The sequence below is a fragment of the Lampris incognitus genome, chromosome 5 (assembly GCF_029633865.1).
Source record: "Lampris incognitus isolate fLamInc1 chromosome 5, fLamInc1.hap2, whole genome shotgun sequence".
In the NCBI taxonomy this organism is placed as follows: Eukaryota; Metazoa; Chordata; class Actinopteri; order Lampriformes; family Lampridae; genus Lampris; species Lampris incognitus.
In genome coordinates this window covers 25,129,191-25,149,174 of record NC_079215.1, presented here as the reverse complement: position 1 = coordinate 25,149,174, position 19,984 = coordinate 25,129,191, and positions in this window count along the sequence as shown.

Sequence of the window (19,984 nt, the reverse complement as noted above, 5' to 3'; positions counted from 1 at the left end):
GAGCTTGGACTCAGTGACATTGACATCAGCTCCTGTCAGGTTAGTGAGGCATGCAAGTCCCAGCTCACTCAGCTGCTCACCGAGTACCATGACATCTTCTCCAGGGACTCTCTGGACTGTGGCGAGGTCACAGGATACACACATCGCATCCATCTGGTGGATGAGCGCCCCTTTCGCTTGCCCTACAGGAGGGTTCCCCCAGCCCACTATCAGAAGTTGAGACAGGTTCTCACTGATATGGAGGAGAAAGGGATTATCCGGAAGTCCTCGAGCGCATACGCTTCACCGCTGGTTATGGTATGGAAGAAGGATGGCGGGCTTCGGATCTGCACTGATTTCAGATGGCTGAATGCTCGGACCTTGAAAGACGCTCATCCCTTGCCACACCAGTCGGACTGTCTTGCCGCGCTGGGTGGTAACTGCCTCTTTAGTACGATGGACCTCACCTCTGGCTTCTTCAACATCCCAATGCATGAAGATGACAAGAAGTACACTGCTATCACGACTCCCCTTGGGTTGCATGAATACAATCGCATGCCACAGGGCCTTTGTAATAGCCCTGCAGCCTTCATGAGAATGATGATTGGGATCTTTGGGGATCTGAACTTCACGAAGCTTTTGTGCTATCTTGATGATCTTCTTGTCTTCGCGCCGTCAGAGGTTGAGGCTCTGTCGAGGCTCCGCACTGTGTTTCAGAGGTTGAGGGAGAACAACTTGAAACTGGCTCTGAAAAAGTGTCATCTGCTGCAGAAGCGGGTGCGGTTTTTGGGCCACGTGGTTGATGGCGGAGGTGTGTCTGTCGATCCCTCCAAAGTAGAGGTCATCTCCAACATGACAGTGCAGGATCTCATGGAAGGTGATGGGTGCACGCCTTCTGTTTGTAGGATCAAATCTTTCCTTGGTATGGTATTTTACTACCAGCATTTCCTCCCGAACTGCTCCTCCGTGGCTATGCCCCTGTTCGCCCTTACAGCTGGACAAAAGAGGAGGGGGAGGTCGGCTAAGGATAAGAAGCCCCATGGCAGCTTCCGTAAGCTTACCTCCGCAGACTGGACGGTGGAATGTGGGGAAGCATTTGATCTGTTGAAGACGATGTTACTGGAGTGTGTGGTGCTTGCCCATCCAGACTTTGAGGTGCCTTTCATTTTGTCGGTCGATGCGTCTTTGGACGGACTCGGCGCGGTGCTGTCTCAAGTGCCCCGAGGAGAGTCCAAGGCCAGACCTGTTGGTTTTGCAAGCAAGTCCCTCAGTGCCTCACAGCGGAAGTATCCAGCTCATAGACTGGAGTTCATGGCGTTGAAGTGGAGTGTTTGTGAAAAGTTCAGCCACTGGCTGAAGGGTCAAAGCTTCACCGTTTGGACAGATAATAATCCGCTGACTTATCTCCTAACGAAGCCGAAGCTTGACGCGTGTGAGATCCGCTGGGTGTCTAAGTTGGCGTCTTACACTTTCGATCTCAAACACCTGCCAGGGAAGAAAAACGTGGTGGCGGATGCCTTGAGTCGCGATCCTTTTTCCAAGCCCGTCAGTCAGAGGCTACTTAGGGAGCCCTACCCGGCCCTTGTTCAGGAAGCCGACGGGGTTGAGGGGGACTGTGCAGGATGTTTTCAGACTCAGTTGCCAGTCCCAAACAGTGAGTAGTGCGCGATCTGGGTTTGCTTGTGATGCAGCTGAGGTCAGGGCTTTTTGTCAAGCCAAATGTGACTGGCCTGATGCATCAGTATTCACAGCACTCAGTTTGGTCCAGCACGTTCAGCACCTGTCGGGTGGTCAGGATACACTGCCAATGTTATCCACCGAGGAGCTCAGGTTGAGTCAGGAGCAGGACCCCTGCATCTCCAAGGTGTTGCCCTTTGTCGCTGTTCGGAAGCGGCCATCGAGACGTGAGAGGCATGGTGCTGACCAGAAGGTCCTCAGGCTGTTGAAACAGTGGGAGAAGTTGGAAGTCAATGATGGTGTCTTGTACAGGGTGACAAAGGACCCAGTGTCCAAGCAGAGGAGGTCTCAGTATGTTTTACCTCTGAGTCTGAAAGACAAGGCACTGTCTGGCATCCACGATCACGCTGGTCATCAGGGCCAGGACCGTACTCTCTCTCTTGCAAGGCAGCGTTTTTATTGGCCTGACATGGAGAGGGATATCAGAGCATATGTCAGATGCTGTCGGAGATGTGTGTTTGGGAAGACCCCAGAGCCAGCTGCTTGCGCGCCCCTGGAGAGCATTAAAACTTCCGCACCGATGCAGCTTGTGTGTATGGATTTCTGGTCCGCTGAGGACAGTAAGCAGCGGTCAGTCGATGTCTTAGTGGTTACTGACCACTTCACTAAGCTTGCTCACGCGTTCCCCTGCACCAATCAGACAGCGAAGCAGGTCGCCAAGAAACTCTGGGATCATGTATTCTGTGTTTACGGGTTTCCGGAGAGAATACATTCTGACCAGGGCACAAACTTTGAGAGCAACCTGATTGCAGAGCTTCTCAAGTTGGCGGGTGTAGCGAAGTCCCACACGACGGCCTACCATCCTATGGGTAATGGCGGGACAGAGCGTTTTAATCGCACGATGGGGAATATGCTCCGTTCCCTTCCGCTTCAGCAGAAGCAACAGTGGCCTCAGCAGATCCATTCTCTCACGCTCGCGTACAATGCCACTGTTCACGAGACCACGGGTTATGCACCTTTCTTCCTGATGTATGGGCGTGTCCCAAGACTGCCGGTGGATGTTAGGTTCAGGCAGGTTTTGCATGATCCTCACGTTGTTGACTATGACTCTTATGCTCAGTCTCTGCTTTCCTGTCTAAGGAGTGCAATGGAGATCGCTCAGAAGCACTCCACGGCTGAGCAGCAGCATCAGGCGCGACAGTACAACAGACATGCCAAGGGCACTGTCCTGTCTGTCGGGGATCGTGTTTTGGTTGCGAACCAGAGTGAGCAAGGGAAGAGAAAGTTGGCTGACAAATGGGAGAACGGAGTGTACACGGTTGTCGGTGTCAACCCCAATATCCACGTCTACAAGATTCAGGATGCAGAGGGGCACACCAGAGTGGTGCACAGGAACCGTTTGTTGGAGGACAACTTCTTGCCCCTTCCTGAGTTAGATCAGGGTGAGGAGTCCAGTACAACCAGTCAGTTGCTTGACTGCGCAGAGTCCGATGAGGAGGACAGTGCAGAGGCCTGACGGTTTCAGGGGATGCAGTGGGGCTAGCAGTCTCATCACTTGGAGACTCGCCTAGACCTGAGTGGGCAGAAGCGGAAGAGTTCATTCCGTCTAGTCTGGTAGTCAGTCCTGTGGGGGCCACTGCTCAGACTCCACCCAACACACACGCACCACACAACACACATGCACCACACATAGAGGCATCACACTCACTCGATGTTGGTGTTATGTCTCACACTGATTCGCACACAGAAGCACCACACTCACTCGATACAGATGTTGCAGCTCGCACTGTCTCACGCACACAAGTAGAGAGCGAAGGTCGGGTTAGGACACGCACAGGGAGGGTGGTGAGGTCAGTGAACAGGTTAATAGAATCTATGGCTCAGATGCCATTTCTACGGAGTGTGAGGGTTTGAACTTTGATGGAGGTTGGAGTCATTCAAACTAGTTTAATGTGAGTTATTAGGTGTCTATCAGACAGGGTTGTTTTGGGCCAAGTGCATGGTGTGGCGTATCAGGCGTCACATTGATCTAGGGGAATACTGAGACTTGATCAACCTCATTATTTTCTGAACCTCGTAACCGAGGTAGCTCCTAAGTTGACTGGAGGACTAGGTCCTTCTTTTCACTTGTGCCAGTAGTCAGTGATGGGCTTTTCCTTTCCTCTTTCTCTTTTTATCCTGCTGTCAGGATGTTGGTGAATTTCAGGAGGGGTGAATGTAACCAGGTTAAAATTAATGTTTTTATTTTATTTTGTTTGAGTATGAAATATCACCAAATCCTGTCTGTGTGCTGTTATTTGTGTTTACTACATTTTATTTTATGTCATTATTTACTTTTATGTATGTTTTACAACGACCGTCATATACGTGTACTGTCGCTTTAAGAGAGAGGTCTTGTGGGTACACGGAAGAGGGAACGCGGGAGAGGCCATTTTTGTTTTGTGGGAGGTGTCTCAAGCAGCGATCGAGCCGAGCCACACGTGTTTCTTACCGTAGGACAGTTTTGCTGGTTGAGGAGAACGTAACCTTGAGTATCCCTGTAAGAAGATACTGCAAGCTGTGGGATAAAATACTTGTTTATCTTTTCTTACATCGGAGTCCCGTGGACGGTTTCTCCTTCTAACGCACACGAGTGAAGTCCGGGCAGTGGTTGAACTTCGACCCCCACGTCCGTAAGAAACACCGCTCTCGCTGGAGGACTGGACGTTTGTCGAAGGGTTTGAAACCAAAATAAATGGCAAGGTGGGCCAAATAGAGTCCTGTGTGTCCCCCCTCCTTCCTTGATCATGATGATGATGATGATGATGAGAGACTGAGGACCCCCCCAACAACACCTGGGGCCCCACCGAAAATAGAACACAACGCAGAGCTAATGATGAGAGTGACGGGCGTGCTGCAGGCTGAACAGCATAGGACTGCCCCCGTTACACGCGCCTTAGCAGTTAGTGCTGGTGACGGGTGAAATAATAACAACAACAATAATAATAATAATGTGGCGGACACTAGGGGCTATGCCTCTCACCCAGCAGGACTGTGAGCTGGGGGCGTGGTTTACGTTCCCGGGCTCGCCGGTGCAGGGTTGTTCCTGCTGCAGTTGGTTTTTGGAGTTGAGGAATAAACATCAAACTCGCCTTGGTCTCCTGTGTTTTTCCTCATTCCTGCCACATTGGTGACCCCGAATTGAACATGTTTGGAGCAGAAGAGGAGTGTGAATCCACTTCGGCCACGCCGTCCCAACTCTCACAGCCGGCCGTTCTCGCCGCGGCTGTGAAACTCCCAGAGTTCTGGCAGAGCGACCCGGCCTCGTGGTTCCAGCATGTCGAGGCGCTGTTCCACCTGCGTGGAATCTCCGCGGACGACTCCAGATACTATTTGGTCGTCGCTGCGCTTGACCAGCAGTCCACACCCCGGGCCATTGCAGCTGTTGCGCGCCCCTCCGCAACACGATAAGTACGTCGCCCTCAAACATCTTCTGCTCCGGAGGTACAGCCTATCTGCCGCAGAGAGGGCAGATAGAATCCTTTCCCTATCCGGTTTGGGCGACAGGACGGCTGTGGATCTCATGGACAATATGCTGTCGCTGCCAGGTTCAGACGAAGGCGGATTCCTTTTCCCGCACGTTTTCCTGCGCCAGCTCCCGTCTCCTGTGCGCGCGGCTTTGGCTAACTCCCCGTGTCTGGCCGCTGGTGACTGCCGAGGTTTGGCTGAGGAGGCCGATCGGGTCCTGCTGGCTACCAGACGGTTCTCTGTGCAGAGTGTGGCATCGGAGCCTCTGCAGCCGACGTCGGAGGACGCGGACCCGGCAGTGGTGGCTGGAGTGACTGCCCGGAGACGGCACGGGAGAGGCCTCTGTTTCTTCCACCAGCGGTTCGGCGGCAAAGCGAGGCGCTGCGTCCCTCCGTGCACGTTTGAGGCGGCGGGAAACTCCAGGGCCAGCGCTCAGTAGCAGCTGTGGGCGCTGGCGGACGTAGTGAGCTGCTCTTCATTAAGGACACGATGTCAGGAAGACGGTTTCTGGTGGACTCAGGCTCGCAAAAGAGCCTACTCCCTCCTGCTAAGACAGACAGGTCGACCGAAGGTGGCGGCCAACAGTTAAGTGCAGCTAACGGTTCGTCCATTGCGACGTTTGGCACAAGGTTGGTGGCTGTTTGCTTCCACGGGCGCCATTTTGAGTGGGACTTTGTAGTGGCCGCCATTACTGTTCCTATTATCGGCGCGGATTTTCTGTGTGCTAATGGTCTGCTGGTTGATGTTGCAAACCGCCGTTTAATTGATGCTGTGTCTTTCGCCTCTGTTCCGTGCGAGACAGGGGGAGCCGGGCCGTTAACACACGCTAACTTTTTAACATTAGGTGATGTTTTTCAGCGTTTGCTGGCGGATTTTCTATCGGTGACTACGCCTGCCTTTTCCACCGCGGTTACTAAACACGGGGTAGAACATTTCATTCCCACTCTGGGACCGCCAGTTTTTGCGCGCGCACGGCGCCTCGACGCAGTAAAATTGGCTATAGCTAAGGAGGAGTTCGCCATCATGGAGCGTCTGGGTATATAGTCCATGGGCCAGACGATATTTCGGTACACTCAAGGTGGCAAAACTTACTTATAATTTTTGAAAGGATCCATGTCTGTAGATGATATTTTGGTATGATAACCATTCCTGAGTGGCAGCTGTATCACAGTTATCAGCTCATGAAGTTAACCACCCGCTAAACTAAATTGCATTTTAGACGCGGGTGCATATCCTGGTTTAGCCTCATGGTCAGGACATTTTTCAATGTTCTATAATATTGTCTTTGGTATCATTTTAAAGGGGACCTTCTTAGCTTTCATTCAAGCCGTTGTGGATATTTCTCACAAATATAGAGGTCACTTGAGCTCTTCAACCCGTCAATAACACACATCTTTCTGCAATTTTCGCCTAAACTATATACTTTCTTTTAGCCCTGTGGCATCTAGGAATATCAGGGACACAAAACACAAAAACTGGAATACTCACAGGACTGTAAAGATTCAGGAAATGTATAATATACCCATACTATTTCATTGTGTGAGGTGATTGTGAGCCTTAAATGAGAACTAGACCAAAGCCAGTTAGGTCACAAACTGGTCTCTATACATTTGTTTAAATACACAATCAAAATACATGATAAAAAGGAATACCATAGTGAGGTAATGAACTATTTTAATATTTTAAACAACATTGACATTTACATATACTTAGTCAATGATACATGTAATCCCATATCATTAGTGGGTATATGTAATGGTAATGGGTAGGGTAATGGGTATATGTGAATATGGCTACATTATTGTTATCAAGCTCTGGGTAACCAAGTCCAGAATCAACATCCTGTGCATCAATAGACTACTACCACAGTAATACCATCAGAATCATCACACTGTCATTCATCAAACTGCTCGTTTCTCTCATCATCTGACTCCCCAAGTTCAAAGTCCAGTTCTGGACCATCCTGCTGTTTTTGGTTACTGCAGGTCTGTAACCTGCACATGTCTGTGCATGGAAGTCCATTTGACAGGCACATGCAGCTTGGCATTTTGCATGAATGCACACACTTGCATGTTAGCATTTCCAAGACCACATCTGGTGCAGGTGGGGAGCGCATCCAGTAAATGGCCAGCTTGCCTTCATCGTCTGTCCATCCATACTCAGTAGGGCTTGGCACCACAGGGTTAGCCTGCAGACAGCACTTCCATATTGCTGCCTGATAGTTGGCTCGTTGAACATGCATAAAGAGACAGTCTCTACATGGTGGCAACTGGCTGGACTCAACCTCTCCCCTTTTGGTGCAGAAGAGCTGGTAACGCAGTTTGTTCACCTCAGCAGTGCTGCTATTAGCAACATACATCCGACAGGTGAACTGCTCAATTTTCTGGAACAGCTCATCACTCACATTCCATGTCTGTCCCAGTTGACTAAAAGTCTCTTGGCAGGAAGTGTGCTTTCTCACTATCTTCAGGGCATTCAGCTTCCCTCGACCAGCGAATGCACTGACAGTGTCGCAGCCTGTGAAGGCATGTAAGCCAATTAGGCTGTCACAGATGCTGTCTCCAAGTGAACTTGCCAGTGTGGTGATGTCGACAAACCGTGTGCGGTTCTGAGTCTCACACTTCTGGTAGATGGGACAGGTGATGTCCTTCTGGAAGCCAAGACAAAGCACCATGACATCAGTGTCCTCAGCTGTGATGATAACTGACTTTGAGCCCGCATTTGCTGCATGCAATGCATGCAGGAGCAGAGAGGTGTCAGCTTCTTCATGTGTGGAGTGCAGTTCTGCTGCTTCCTCACACCCATCTTCTGTCAACTTGTAGCAGGTTTCTTCACAGGTCATGTACAACACCTTGCAATGCAGCATAGCTCTGTATCGTGGGAGTTTCCACTCTTCCACCAGAAACTTGATGAGACTGGTCTTGTTGGAGGAACTGCACAGAAATTTTCTCCATTGCTGGACGTGGTGTCCCCCTGCAAGATTCTTGTACTGGAGAGTGATGTCTCCACCCCGGTTCAGTCGTTCAGCATCTTTGATCGAAGTCTGGTGATAGACATCAAAAACAACATCAATCCTCCCACTCTGTGCTCCCTCATGGAGGACCTGGGTCAAGGCTGACTCTGCCACCTGTGCAAAGGTTTTGTTGTTGCCATTCATTTTTTGGACCAGGCTCATCCCATCAATGATGGAAGTAGATGGGATTGGGATGTCTTCTGCAGGAGATACATTCTTTTCAAGCTCTCTGGCAAGTGCAGCCTTGTTTGTTTTTCGTAAGGACCCATCAGCATTTGCCAGTGCCCATGGTAGTGGGCCCAATGGGTAGGCAAGGACATCCTTCAGATTCACCTTCCTGCTTTCAGCCACCAGGATCATGTGACTGAAAAGGTTTCTATCTGCCTTCAGAACCACATCCTGTGCTTTCTTTCCATGAGCTTGTTTTGTGCTGACATTGGAGAATGTTTTCAGACTTTGCTTGGTCATCTTGTCATGGAATTTCACAGGTGGTGGGTCTGCATCTAACCTTGTTTGCTGGAATGCTTGGTAGGCCTCTTCTCCTTTCTCAAGAGCTCTCAAGAGATCTATGGTCACATCAGGTGGAGCCATGTTGCCAGTGGGGAGGCTAACCAAATCAATCTCATCAGGGGACATAGGATTGAGCCAGTTATTCTCCATAAGGTCCATGAGAGACTGGACATCTGCTTCATCTCTCTTGATCCTTGGACTCTGTAGATCTGGATGAGACCATTTGCACCTGCCTTGACCTGTCAGGTCTCTCAGCTGTCTGAGGTACATGCTTCTATACTCAGCTGTGAGATAATATTTGGTCACAGCTCCTGGCTTCAAGCTGAATCCCTTTGTCCCTCCAGCTGTTTGGGTGTCTTTGTTCACCGTTTCTTCTATAGCTTGGTCAACAGGGATTCGGCCAAAGGGATTGGTGGAGCCCAGTTGGACTGAGAAGCCTCCTTCCATGAATTCTGTGTACACATCTGGGTGTGTGATGGGCAGCTCAGACATCTGGGCGTAGTAGTAGGGGAGGTAGCGTGCATAATTCCTCCTGTCATAAGCAAAGCACCATGGGATCATTGCTCGAATGCTAGCCAAGTGTAGCATCCAGTCTCCCTCTCTGGATGCTCGGATGAGCCCCAACAAGATTTCAACCATGTCCAAATAGGACATCCAGAAGTTCGAGAGGCTGCCGTTTCCACCTCTAAGGAACTCACGGTAGACTTCAAATAGATCCATGATGCGTGTACAAGAGCTGTTCTCGAGGACCTCCTTCAAAGCATGTTGTGAGACTTCTTTCCCAAGGTTGTCAATGGTCTTCAGTGTCTCATTCAGGTGAACCATGTCATTCCTGTGAGTTTCTTCCAACCAGGACAGGAAACCATTCAAGGTCAGTCGCATGAGAGCCTCATACAGGAGCTTGTGTAGTCGCACTGCCCTGTTGTACTTGCGGCCATCCATAACACCAGCAATTGAGCCTTCTGCAATCATGCCAGACTCAATGCAGAGGTCTTTGAGTCCAGCATCTTGGAAACGCTCTCCTATTATTGCCAGCAGTGTGCAGATGGTGTGGAATACCCCAAGCCTAACGATGATATCATGGAACTTGTCGTGGTGTTTCCATGTGATCTCGACAGCCTTCGCATACAGGGCTTGGTCAAAGACACAGACAATCTTCCTCAGGCCTAAGCACTGCATGATGCTCAGTGACTGGTTAAGCACCTCGTTGACAGTAGACATTTGTGTCGCTGGAGCATTGATGGTAGGCAGATAGCCTATATTGTCGGGGATGACCGTCATCTCTCCTCGAGTCAGGATGTTGAAGCCTGTCCAGCTGCTGACTGACTGTTCTTCTTGTTGTGACATGCGTGCTAGGACCCAAAGAAGGTTTTTCTCTCTGGCAAGCTTAGTAATGGCTGCAGTATCGGCATCTGACTTTTTGCTTTGTGGTGGCCCTACCCGTTGTCCAGCATTGTAAGTTGGTAACATTGGTGGGGGTCCATCAATGCTTCTCTTCTTTGTTTTGGGAACAGTGGGCATGGGTTGGACAGGAAGTGGGTTGACTGGCTTTGCTTGCACAGCAATCCCATTGACTCTGTGAGATGTTCCCTCACCACTGACAGTTTCTTCAAGACGGTCGATATTGTCCCAGGCTAAAGTTGTGAATATGCCAGGATGGATGTTAGCTGGAAGGGCAATGCCACTCCCTGATGATGAGAGTTTCTGGAGACACAGGGCAGTGTTGATCTCTTCCATCTGTGAATAGGACACACTGTGACCAAGTCGGTTGAGGATGTTTATCAACTCTACATTTCCTGTCAACGATTTCACACTGAATGGCAGAACAATGTGCTTGGAAGGCTTGGTATTTCCACATGTCACTGCATATACTATGTCATGGCCAAATGACTGCAGAAGGCACTGCACTCTCTGGGATGCATGATCAGGATCATTTGAGCCTGTGAGTAGAGAGTACAGAAGATAATGAGCGACTCTGGAATGGTAGGACATTCTGCTTCTGGTTTGACTTCAGGCGGCCAGGTTTGAGGAACATCTTGACTTTTAATGTCTGCTCTCAATTTGATGGCTGCTTTGGCTATAACATCTTGTGCACTGACACTTTTCAGGGTCTGCAGCTCCCTTTTGAGAGACTGATTTTCTTTGGCAAGTTCCCTCATGGACAAGTTATCGGGATAGAGGAGGAATTTTCCTTTCTCATCAGGGAATATCTGCAAGGCTCCAGCAAACTCACTCTCCAGGTTTCGCCTTATGTGCTTCTTGGTTGATTCCTTGACTTGGGCAATGCCTTGGGAGTTCATTGAAGCTACCAGTCTAGAAGAGAGATCAGTCATTGTCATCACTTGAGGATTGCCAAAAAGCTCCATCCTGATGAAGAGGAACAGCTCATTGTATGCCTTATTCACAGCAGCTTCATACTTGGCTGCAGCATCATCATCTTCATTGCTGGCAACCTCTCCTTTGGAAACCTCTTCTTTGGTGTAAAGTCTATAGCATGACCTGTGGTAGTGCCCTTCAGCTGCTACAAGGTCTCTACTCACAATGGCAAGGATTCTGCTGTCCCTTTTCTTTGTGGCTGCACTCCTGATCTTTGCATCAGCTCGCAGTTCTCGACACTGCACCAGTACTTCTCTCGTATTCTGTCTCTTGGAATATTTGCTGTTTTTCTGACAAAATATGCACTCTGCATCATAAGTCCTAGATGTACTTGGAGCATGTCGAGCTACTCTCTTAGATTGTTTCTCTTCAGCAGAGACACAACTTTTCTTTTCTTTTGCAAGGAGGCCATCAAGAATTTGCTTCATAGTGAAGATACTGCGACACTTCTGTGGTAGTAGATTGCTGGAATCTGTCCCTCAGGAATGTCTTTTGCCAGTTTCAAAACTGGTGCATGATTTCGTATCTGAGCTGCCCTGAGCAGAGTTCTCCATGAGTCGACACTTTGTAGTGAAACCAGCTTATCTGTATCATCAGAACAGTGGATAATGCACTCCACCCGTGGGCGCTTTGGTATTGGGTAAAAACTTGCTTGTTCACCAGTGGCCATATTCAGTCAGTTTTCACCTGCCACATACAAACAAATACATGTAACTTAGGTGTATGAACACTACTAAAACAAAGTTTACTTTGCTTCACCAGCGTCATATTACCATTATTTATCTTACATAGCCACAAATAGATACATTACCTAGTTGCTATGCAACAGCTGTATTTTGTCCACATGAGGCCGCTAAAATCAACACAAGATGAAAGTTCCTCGTAGCCGCTTTAACTAACCATATTAACATATACATTAAAAGAACATGCTAAAATTATGGGAAATTAGCTTACAATCTTCTCCAGAGTGAGACAAGAAGATAGATACCAGTTTCCTCTATATGTGTTTAGTAGAAAGCTATCTGGAGTCACGTTAGCCTAGCTTAGCACAATGAATGGAAGTACACAGTACTGGTTATCCTTGGTTGTTGGCCAACTAAGAACTGTCCCAGAGTTTAAGCTAGGCTAATCAGTACCAGGGGTGTTGAAATGCTATATTTGTAAAAATCTGGGCAAATACACAATCGTGAGAGGCACAGAAACAGGTTTCCTGAAAGAAAAATGAAATAGCTGCTCATTTGGAAAGGTTATCATGTATTATTTTACTTCTGTTAGTGTACCAAATAAAATGGCACCAGTGAAGTTGTGTCACCTTGGGTGATATCGATATCTGGTCTGACCCATGGACTAACTGGCTTTGGTCTAGTTAGTTTCTTAGTAATAATGCCCTTCTAATTTAAGGTTCACAATCACTTCACACAATGAAATAGTATGGGTATATTATACATTTCCTGAATCTTTACAGTCCTGTGAGTATTCCAGTTTTTGTGTTTTGTGTCCCTGATATTCCTAGATGCCAGAGGGCTAAAAGAAAGTATACAGTTTAGGCGAACATTGCAGAAAGATGTGTGTTATTGACGGGTTGAAGAGCTCAAGTGACCTCTATATTTGTGAGAAATATCCACAACAGGGCTTGAATGAAAGCTAAGAAGGTCCCCTTTAAAATGATACCAAAGACAATATTATAGAACATTGAAAAATGTCCTGACCATGAGGCTAAACCAGGATATGCACCAGCGTCTAAAATGCAATTTACTTTAGGGGGTGGTTAACTTCATGAGCTGATAACTGTGATACAGCTGCCACTCAGGAATGGTTATCATACCAAAATATCATCTACAGACATGGATCCTTTCAAAAATTATAAGTAAGTTTTGCCACCTTGAGTTTACCGAAATAGGACATTTTGGGCTCTGGCCCATGGACTAATAGTGAGGCGTTCCAACAGCCCGTGGGCCTCGCCGCTTCACATGATGCCCAAGGCGGATGGGTCGTGGCGGCCTTGCGGCGATTTTCGCCGCCTGAACAACGTCACCGCCAATGACCGCTATCCCATCCCACACATACAGGACTTTTCCATACGCCTGGCAGGTACCACTATTTTCTCTAAGGTGGACCTGGTGCGCGGCTATCATCAGGTTCCCGTGCGCGCAGAGGACGTGCCCAAGACCGCAGTGATCACCCCGTTTGGACTTTTTGAGTTCATGCGCATGCCTTTTGGCTTGAAGGGGGCAGCGCAAACCTTTCAGAGGCTGATGGACTCGGTGTTGCGTGACCTTGCTTTCGTGTTCGTTTATCTCGACGACATATTAGTGGCCAGTCCGTCAGCAGAAGAGCACCTGGCGCACCTGAAACAGGTTTTCCGTCGTCTGGACGAACACGGCCTGATAGTCAACCCGGCCAAGTGTCAGTTTGGACTGCCGGTGATTGACTTCTTGGGTCACCGCATTTCGCCGCAAGGCGCGGTCCCGTTGCCTTCTAAGGTGCAAGCGGTGGCGGAATTTCCCCGCCCGGTCTCTGTTAAGGCATTGCAGGAATTCTTGGGCATGGTGAATTTCTATAACCGTTTCCTCTCTCGTGCTGCCCACCTCCTTCAGCCACTTTACGAAGCCCTGCGGCTTAAGAAGGCTAACGACCCTGTCGACTGGACTCCCGAACAGGTCCAGGCCTTTGACGGAGCTAAGTGCGCCCTGGCTAACGCTGCCCTCCTCGCCCATCCCACACCCACGGCGTCCATAGCTTTAACAACCGATGCGTCTGACATAGCTGTGGGGGCTGTGGTTGAACAGCGTGTGGCGAATGCGTGGCAGCCACTCGCATTTTTTAGCCGCAAACTGCGGGATAGCGAGCGCAAGTACAGCGTTTTTGACCGGGAGCTGCTGGCACTGCACCTTGCAACCTGGCATTTCCGCTTCCTGCTGGAGGGTTGCCCATTCACGGCTTATGTGGATCATAAGCCGCTGACTTTTGCCATGTCCAAGGTGACTGAGCCGTGGTCTGCTCGTCAACAGCGCCACCTAGCGGCGATCTCCGAGTTCACAACGGACATTCAGCATGTGGCCGGGAAGTCCAACCCTGTTGCTGATTGTCTGTCGCGTGTGCTTGTGTGTCCTGTGCACCTCGATGTGGATTTCTCCGCTATGGCTGCCGACCAGCTAGAGGACGCTGTGATGCAGGAAGGCAGTCCTGCCCTCCTCTGCGATTTGTCCACCGGCCGTCCCCGGCCCGTTGTTCCAGTGGCCTGGCGCCGTCGAGTTTTCGATTCGATTCACTCCCTCTCGCACCCTGGAGTTCGGGCGTCGGTGAAGTTGGTCGGTTCCAAGTTCGTCTGGCCTGGCCTCCGCAAGGACGTCAAGGGGTGGGCAGCTGCGTGTGTAGCGTGCCAGCGTGCTAAGGTCCACCAGCACACTAAATCGCCCCTCGAACCTTTTCCGATCCCAGCCAGACGTTTCGACCACGTGCATGTGGACCTGGTGGGCCCTCTACCTTCTTCACAGGGTTTTACGCACCTGCTCACAATGGTAGATCGGACCACCAGGTGGCCAGAGGCTGTCCCTCTATCCTCCACAACATCCTCCGATGTTGCACGCGCTTTTCTTTCCTCCTGGGTCGCCCATTTTGGCACTCCGTCAGATATCACCTCAGACAGGGGCCCCCAGTTCGTGTCAGAGCTCTGGTCGGCACTTGCGCGATCCTTGGGTGTGCAGGTACACCGCACTACCGCGTATCACCCTCAGGCTAACGGGTTGTGTGAACGTTTTCACCGGTCGCTCAAGGCAGCGCTGCGCTCTCGGATGGTAACCGGGTGGATCGTTTACCTTGGGTTATGCTCGGGCTGAGCTGGTGCTCGGTCAGCCGCTCCGCGTCCCTGGGGAATTGTTGCCTGGGAGTTCCGCTCCTCGACCCCGTCCGGCCGTTTATCCTTTTTTTGTCCGACAGCACTCGGGTTCCAGGCCCCGTTCACCACTGTTTTCCGCGGTCGTTCGTGCCTGCGGAGCTCATGTCGGCTTGTTTTGTTTTTGTACGGCATGATGCTCACCGCTCGCCCCTCCAACCCCCATACGATGGCCCATTTCGGGTTCTTGAGACGGGTCTTAAGGGTTTTGTGCTAGATATGAGTGGGCGTAGGGAGCGTGTCACGCTTGATAGGCTTAAACCGGCGCACAGGGTGGCAGGCGAAGTTGTGTTTCCGGCCCAGGTTCCCCGTCGGGGTCGTCCTCCTTCCAGGACCCCGGCAGTGTCTTCACGGGTTCAGCGTTCTGCTTCTCAGCCGGCTTTGGACTGTGTTTCACCTACTGTTTCGGCTGAGGGACGGCGCAGCCGTTATGGCAGGCTGCTTAAGCCTCCAGTGAGACACTAATTTTCTTTCCAGGAGTCCCTTCTGGGTGTTCGGGGGGGGGGGGGCTGTGTGGCGGATACTAGGGGCTATGCCTCTCACCCAGCAGGACTGTGACCTAGGGGCGTGGTTTACGTTCCCGGGCTCGCCGGTGCAGAGTTGTTCCTGCTGCAGTTGGTTTTTGGAGTTGAGGAATAAACATCAAACTCGCCTTGGTCTCCTGTGTTTTTCCTCATTCCTGCCACAATAATAATGTAACATTTTGTAGGTCCTTTAATAATCTCACATGCGTTGCATTGTTTCCGGTGATTACTGTAAGTCACATGACTAATCAAAACTGCTTGGTGAAATTGCATTCAGACTCTCTGGTGTTGTTATAGGGGGGCCTCGTGAATTATTGTGCCCCGGGCCCCAGATTGGTTTAATCCGTCCCTGCCTACATCTATCTTAATATATAAACTAAGCACAAAAAGTAAGGAAATTTGTGTTCAGTAGATTATTTCTTTGTTGTAACAATGCTTCTTGGCAGTAGATCTTATACCGTTGGAAAGCCTGTTTATTTCCCTTTTGAATGGTACCACATTTGTAAGGAACATGCATTTGTGGGATGAGCAGCAGAGCTGAGTATGTGGGTTGCGCCCATGAAAATTTTGCCAAATCTTCTCAGCCAATGCCAAACAGCTTATTTTGCTGTTGCTATTGACTCTTGTTTTGAGCTTCTGGTACCCCAGGTGCTGACAATCAGGTACCTGATATAAGATTTATTGCCAAGAAGCATTGTTACAACAAAGAAATAATCTACCAAACACACATTTCCTTACTTTTTGTGCTAAGTATATATATATATATATATATATTTCCCCCTGTATCAGTGTTGATATATATATATATATATATATATATATATATATATATATACCGCTCCTCATTTGTTGAGCACTTTTATCTACACCATTGATGGTTTCCAAAAGAACAACGCTGTATATCGCCACATTCCTTTTCCTCCTAAAGGACAGATTATAACGTCAGGTCAGGCAGAAAACCAGTTGAATTCATTCCACGATCTCCTAACATTACAGTATGTATAATTGAACGTTTGTACTTCTTAGTGAACGTTCTCGAAGTAATTAATCTATTGTAAAGTAACAAGTAGATTTCATAGTGTTGGCAGTGAAATACATGAATCGTTTTGTTTTTGCTTTTTTGTTAATTCTAATTCTGATCATTTTGGAATTTCTTCTATAGGTTCCCTGCGCCATGCATTCTCTTTATCAGCTCAAGTTGTTTGACTTTATTCGCACTGTGTTTCCCGGTGTGTGATTAATGGTGATGTATGTGACGTCACAGTGTGTCTCCACCATCTGCTGCATATAGCGGGCAAACACAAACTGGTAGTTCGTGTGACACGGTGTAATTTCACATCAGGGAGCTCCAGTGCTCGCTTGCGCTCTCTCTCTCTCTCTCTCTCTCTCTCTCTCTCTCTCTCTCTCTCTCTCTCTCTCTCTCTCTCTCTCTCTCTCTCTCTATTTCTGTCAACGACTGATACTTTCCCATGTGCAGAGTGAAGGAACACAGTTTTTGTCTAACAAGAACCGAGTCCTTGAGGCTTGCATACATATTGGGTTATACTGGTTGAAATTGGTGGCTGGACGAGTCATCCAAAAATAATAGCTATCAGTAATTACAGCCAATTCTTTTAAAAACATAGACGAATAAATCCTCAAACAAAAATTTATTTTGTTGGCAAGATGGCTCGTAGTGGCAACTGGTAGTTTTCTTTAACCTTACGTAAGCAGCCCTTTAGTAAAGGTAAGCATTATATTTTCCAAATGATGGAGATCTAATCAGGTAATACAGCGCCCCATATGCACACAGTCATGAGTAACTGAAACTTGTCAAACCTAAACCAAACAGTGAGCAGTTGATTTCTCTCTCACACATTCTTCACTCGATTTTACACTGGCCAGAAGATGTTTGTGTGCTCAGACGGCTAATGATTATAAACTTGTCATTGCCAATGATTGACCATTCGTGTGCGCATGTCTCTGAGTGTGAGCTCGTGTGGCTGAATGCGTGCTTGGTTATGAACTACAGGCCACAAGAGCATCTGCTGTACTCTACCTGTTCACCACACACTCCATTATCACCTGGCAGGATGTGTGTGTCAGCGCTACAAGTGTCACATTAAGCTTATGTGTTTAATCATCAATTCAACCAAAGGACAGCCCTATTCATGCACGCGCATGCACACACACACACACACACACACACACACACACACACACACACACACACACACACACACACACACACATCTCAAACTGTCTCAGTATTTCAGAAACAGTCAGGTTAGTTGGTGTTAGCGGGTTGAGGGGGGACTGTTACCAAGTGCCAGGGCATGTGCATGTGTGTCTAAATGTACGTGGACTGGGTTTTTTTTCTTCCTCTACAGGTTTAAACTAAACTAGTGTTTAAGGCCTCAAGTTTGTATGAGTGTGCGCTCCGTTCTCAGGACTATCAGTGTAGCAATGGGCAGCTGTGACAAATTTTTGTAGTCTGCAAGGTAGCATGTGCTCTTAATGTTATGAGTGTTCTTGCCTGTTGAAAAGTGTGTTCGCGAACTTACACGGTGAGGTTGCTGTGTCAGATTGGAATGGTGTGTATTTGTGTTCTAATAAGGCTGTCACTGCACGAGTATAATCAGCAGGTGTGTGTGCATCGATGTGTGACCGTAGGAATAGGTTGGTAGCTAGAACATACTTTGCATCAGGAAAGCACCAGGGATCATTTTAAGAGGTAAAGATCCGCTGGTAAGTGAGCCGAAGATGTCGAATTCCACTACCAACTTTTACGCCTTGTCGCAGTCCTTCAGCTTCTCTGATATTATCGTCATAGCGACATACTTTCTTCTTAACCTCGCCGTTGGAATCTGGGTAAGGCTTAATTGCACCTGCATGCATGTGTGTGTGTGTGTGTGTTTTTTCTATTGGTATGTTCAGAGTGTGCGCTCACTTTTATGTGATCAGTCTCTATCTGTGTATGCAAAGGTGTACGCGTAAAACCAGTGACGTGCGTGGAGGTCAGTGGCTGGGTAGGCAGTGGGCATTCACAAATCCAAATTACACCCTTTTGTGCTCTCTAATGTTTTATAACAATCTGATCCTTCTTCATTCTTCCCCCTGCCACAGAATTCTAGAAGATTGTGCCCCCCTGGCTGAACTACAGTCCAAATGAAAACCTAAACAAAAATATTGTCAAAGTATATATTAAGTACTTTTTTCTTGTTTTATATAGTTTTTTTTATAGCTGTGAAATTACTTAATAGCGCCATTGCCTTTCCTTAGAGCTCCCAAACCATTGTGGATTTCATTGCGGTCACTACAAATAGCAGTTATGAGATACTATTTGTAAATATTGTTGAAACATTACCTGAAAAGAAGAACAAGAGATTTTGGCAGACATACCGCAATACAACAGATAGCTGCGCTTTGCCGGTTGTGTCAGTGGTCTCATCGACTTGTACGGACACAAAAGGGGGCTGCATTTATCTCATCTCGGGTGTTCTGTCGAGGAGTGTCACACTTCCTGCCAAGATGAGGTCGTATTGAATACGGTTCGATGTTCCGGAAAACACTGAAGAAACTTCAATATTCGTCGACAACTGCCGGTCTTTCTCCGCAATGAGGTTTAAGAGCTCGACACAGTTTCCCCGGTTTGATGAGCCAGTGCTTTCCTTGTTTCCCCTGAAAGCTAATTCCTGTTTCCCCAAGTAGCAAGTAGCGCGCGTCAAGTCCTTCAGAATCCCACCTTCGCGTTGTGCGTGGAGCCTTGCTGTTTGCTAGCCTTGTTTAAAGCTAGGCTGATCGGAGTGCAGTTTCCAAAGGTTTTCAACGGTATTTCATGTTGAACGTGTGAACTGGACCGCTCGTGTTTGACTATCGCTGCAGGCAGGTTGTTCCGGTCACAGTAACCGGCTCGCTGGAAAACAGCAACAAGGGAAGCAGTACAGCCTGCTGCTGCTGGTGGTAGCATCGGAGCCACATAGCCACTCTTTCCTTGTGTACCACTCCGGCTGGAATGATCGGATGATTTATGTATTTATTTATTTGCCCTTTACGCCGGTGGAGGTAAGGGAGAGCTGGTGTAGGCCTGCCGTGCTTGATGACAAGTAATTTTTGACAGTAGTCCAGTTTATTAAAACTCTGAAGACGTGCGATGGTCGACGTTGCTGATTTCTTTCTGAAGTGTACCGAAGCTGCTCAGATTCAAACGAGCTAGCTTGCTTTATCGATAGCACAAATATCTATGATATTGTAGCGATTTAGTACCTTGATGGCTCTGATTGGTTCGTCCATTGAGTTCGCCTTAAGCTACGCAATACGCATGTGCAAAGTGAAATTCAGAACGTTAACGTTCTAGCGTTAAAGGCAGTCCTGAAAAAAGCAGAGCCTACCCTTACCATTGAAAATGTAGGCGAGCTTGTGCGTTATACGGCGTTTGGCTCTTAGAAGTTTAAGGATTTAAAAAGGACAAGGACATAAACATATAATTAAAAACACGTTATAACACAGCATACTTGTAACTAG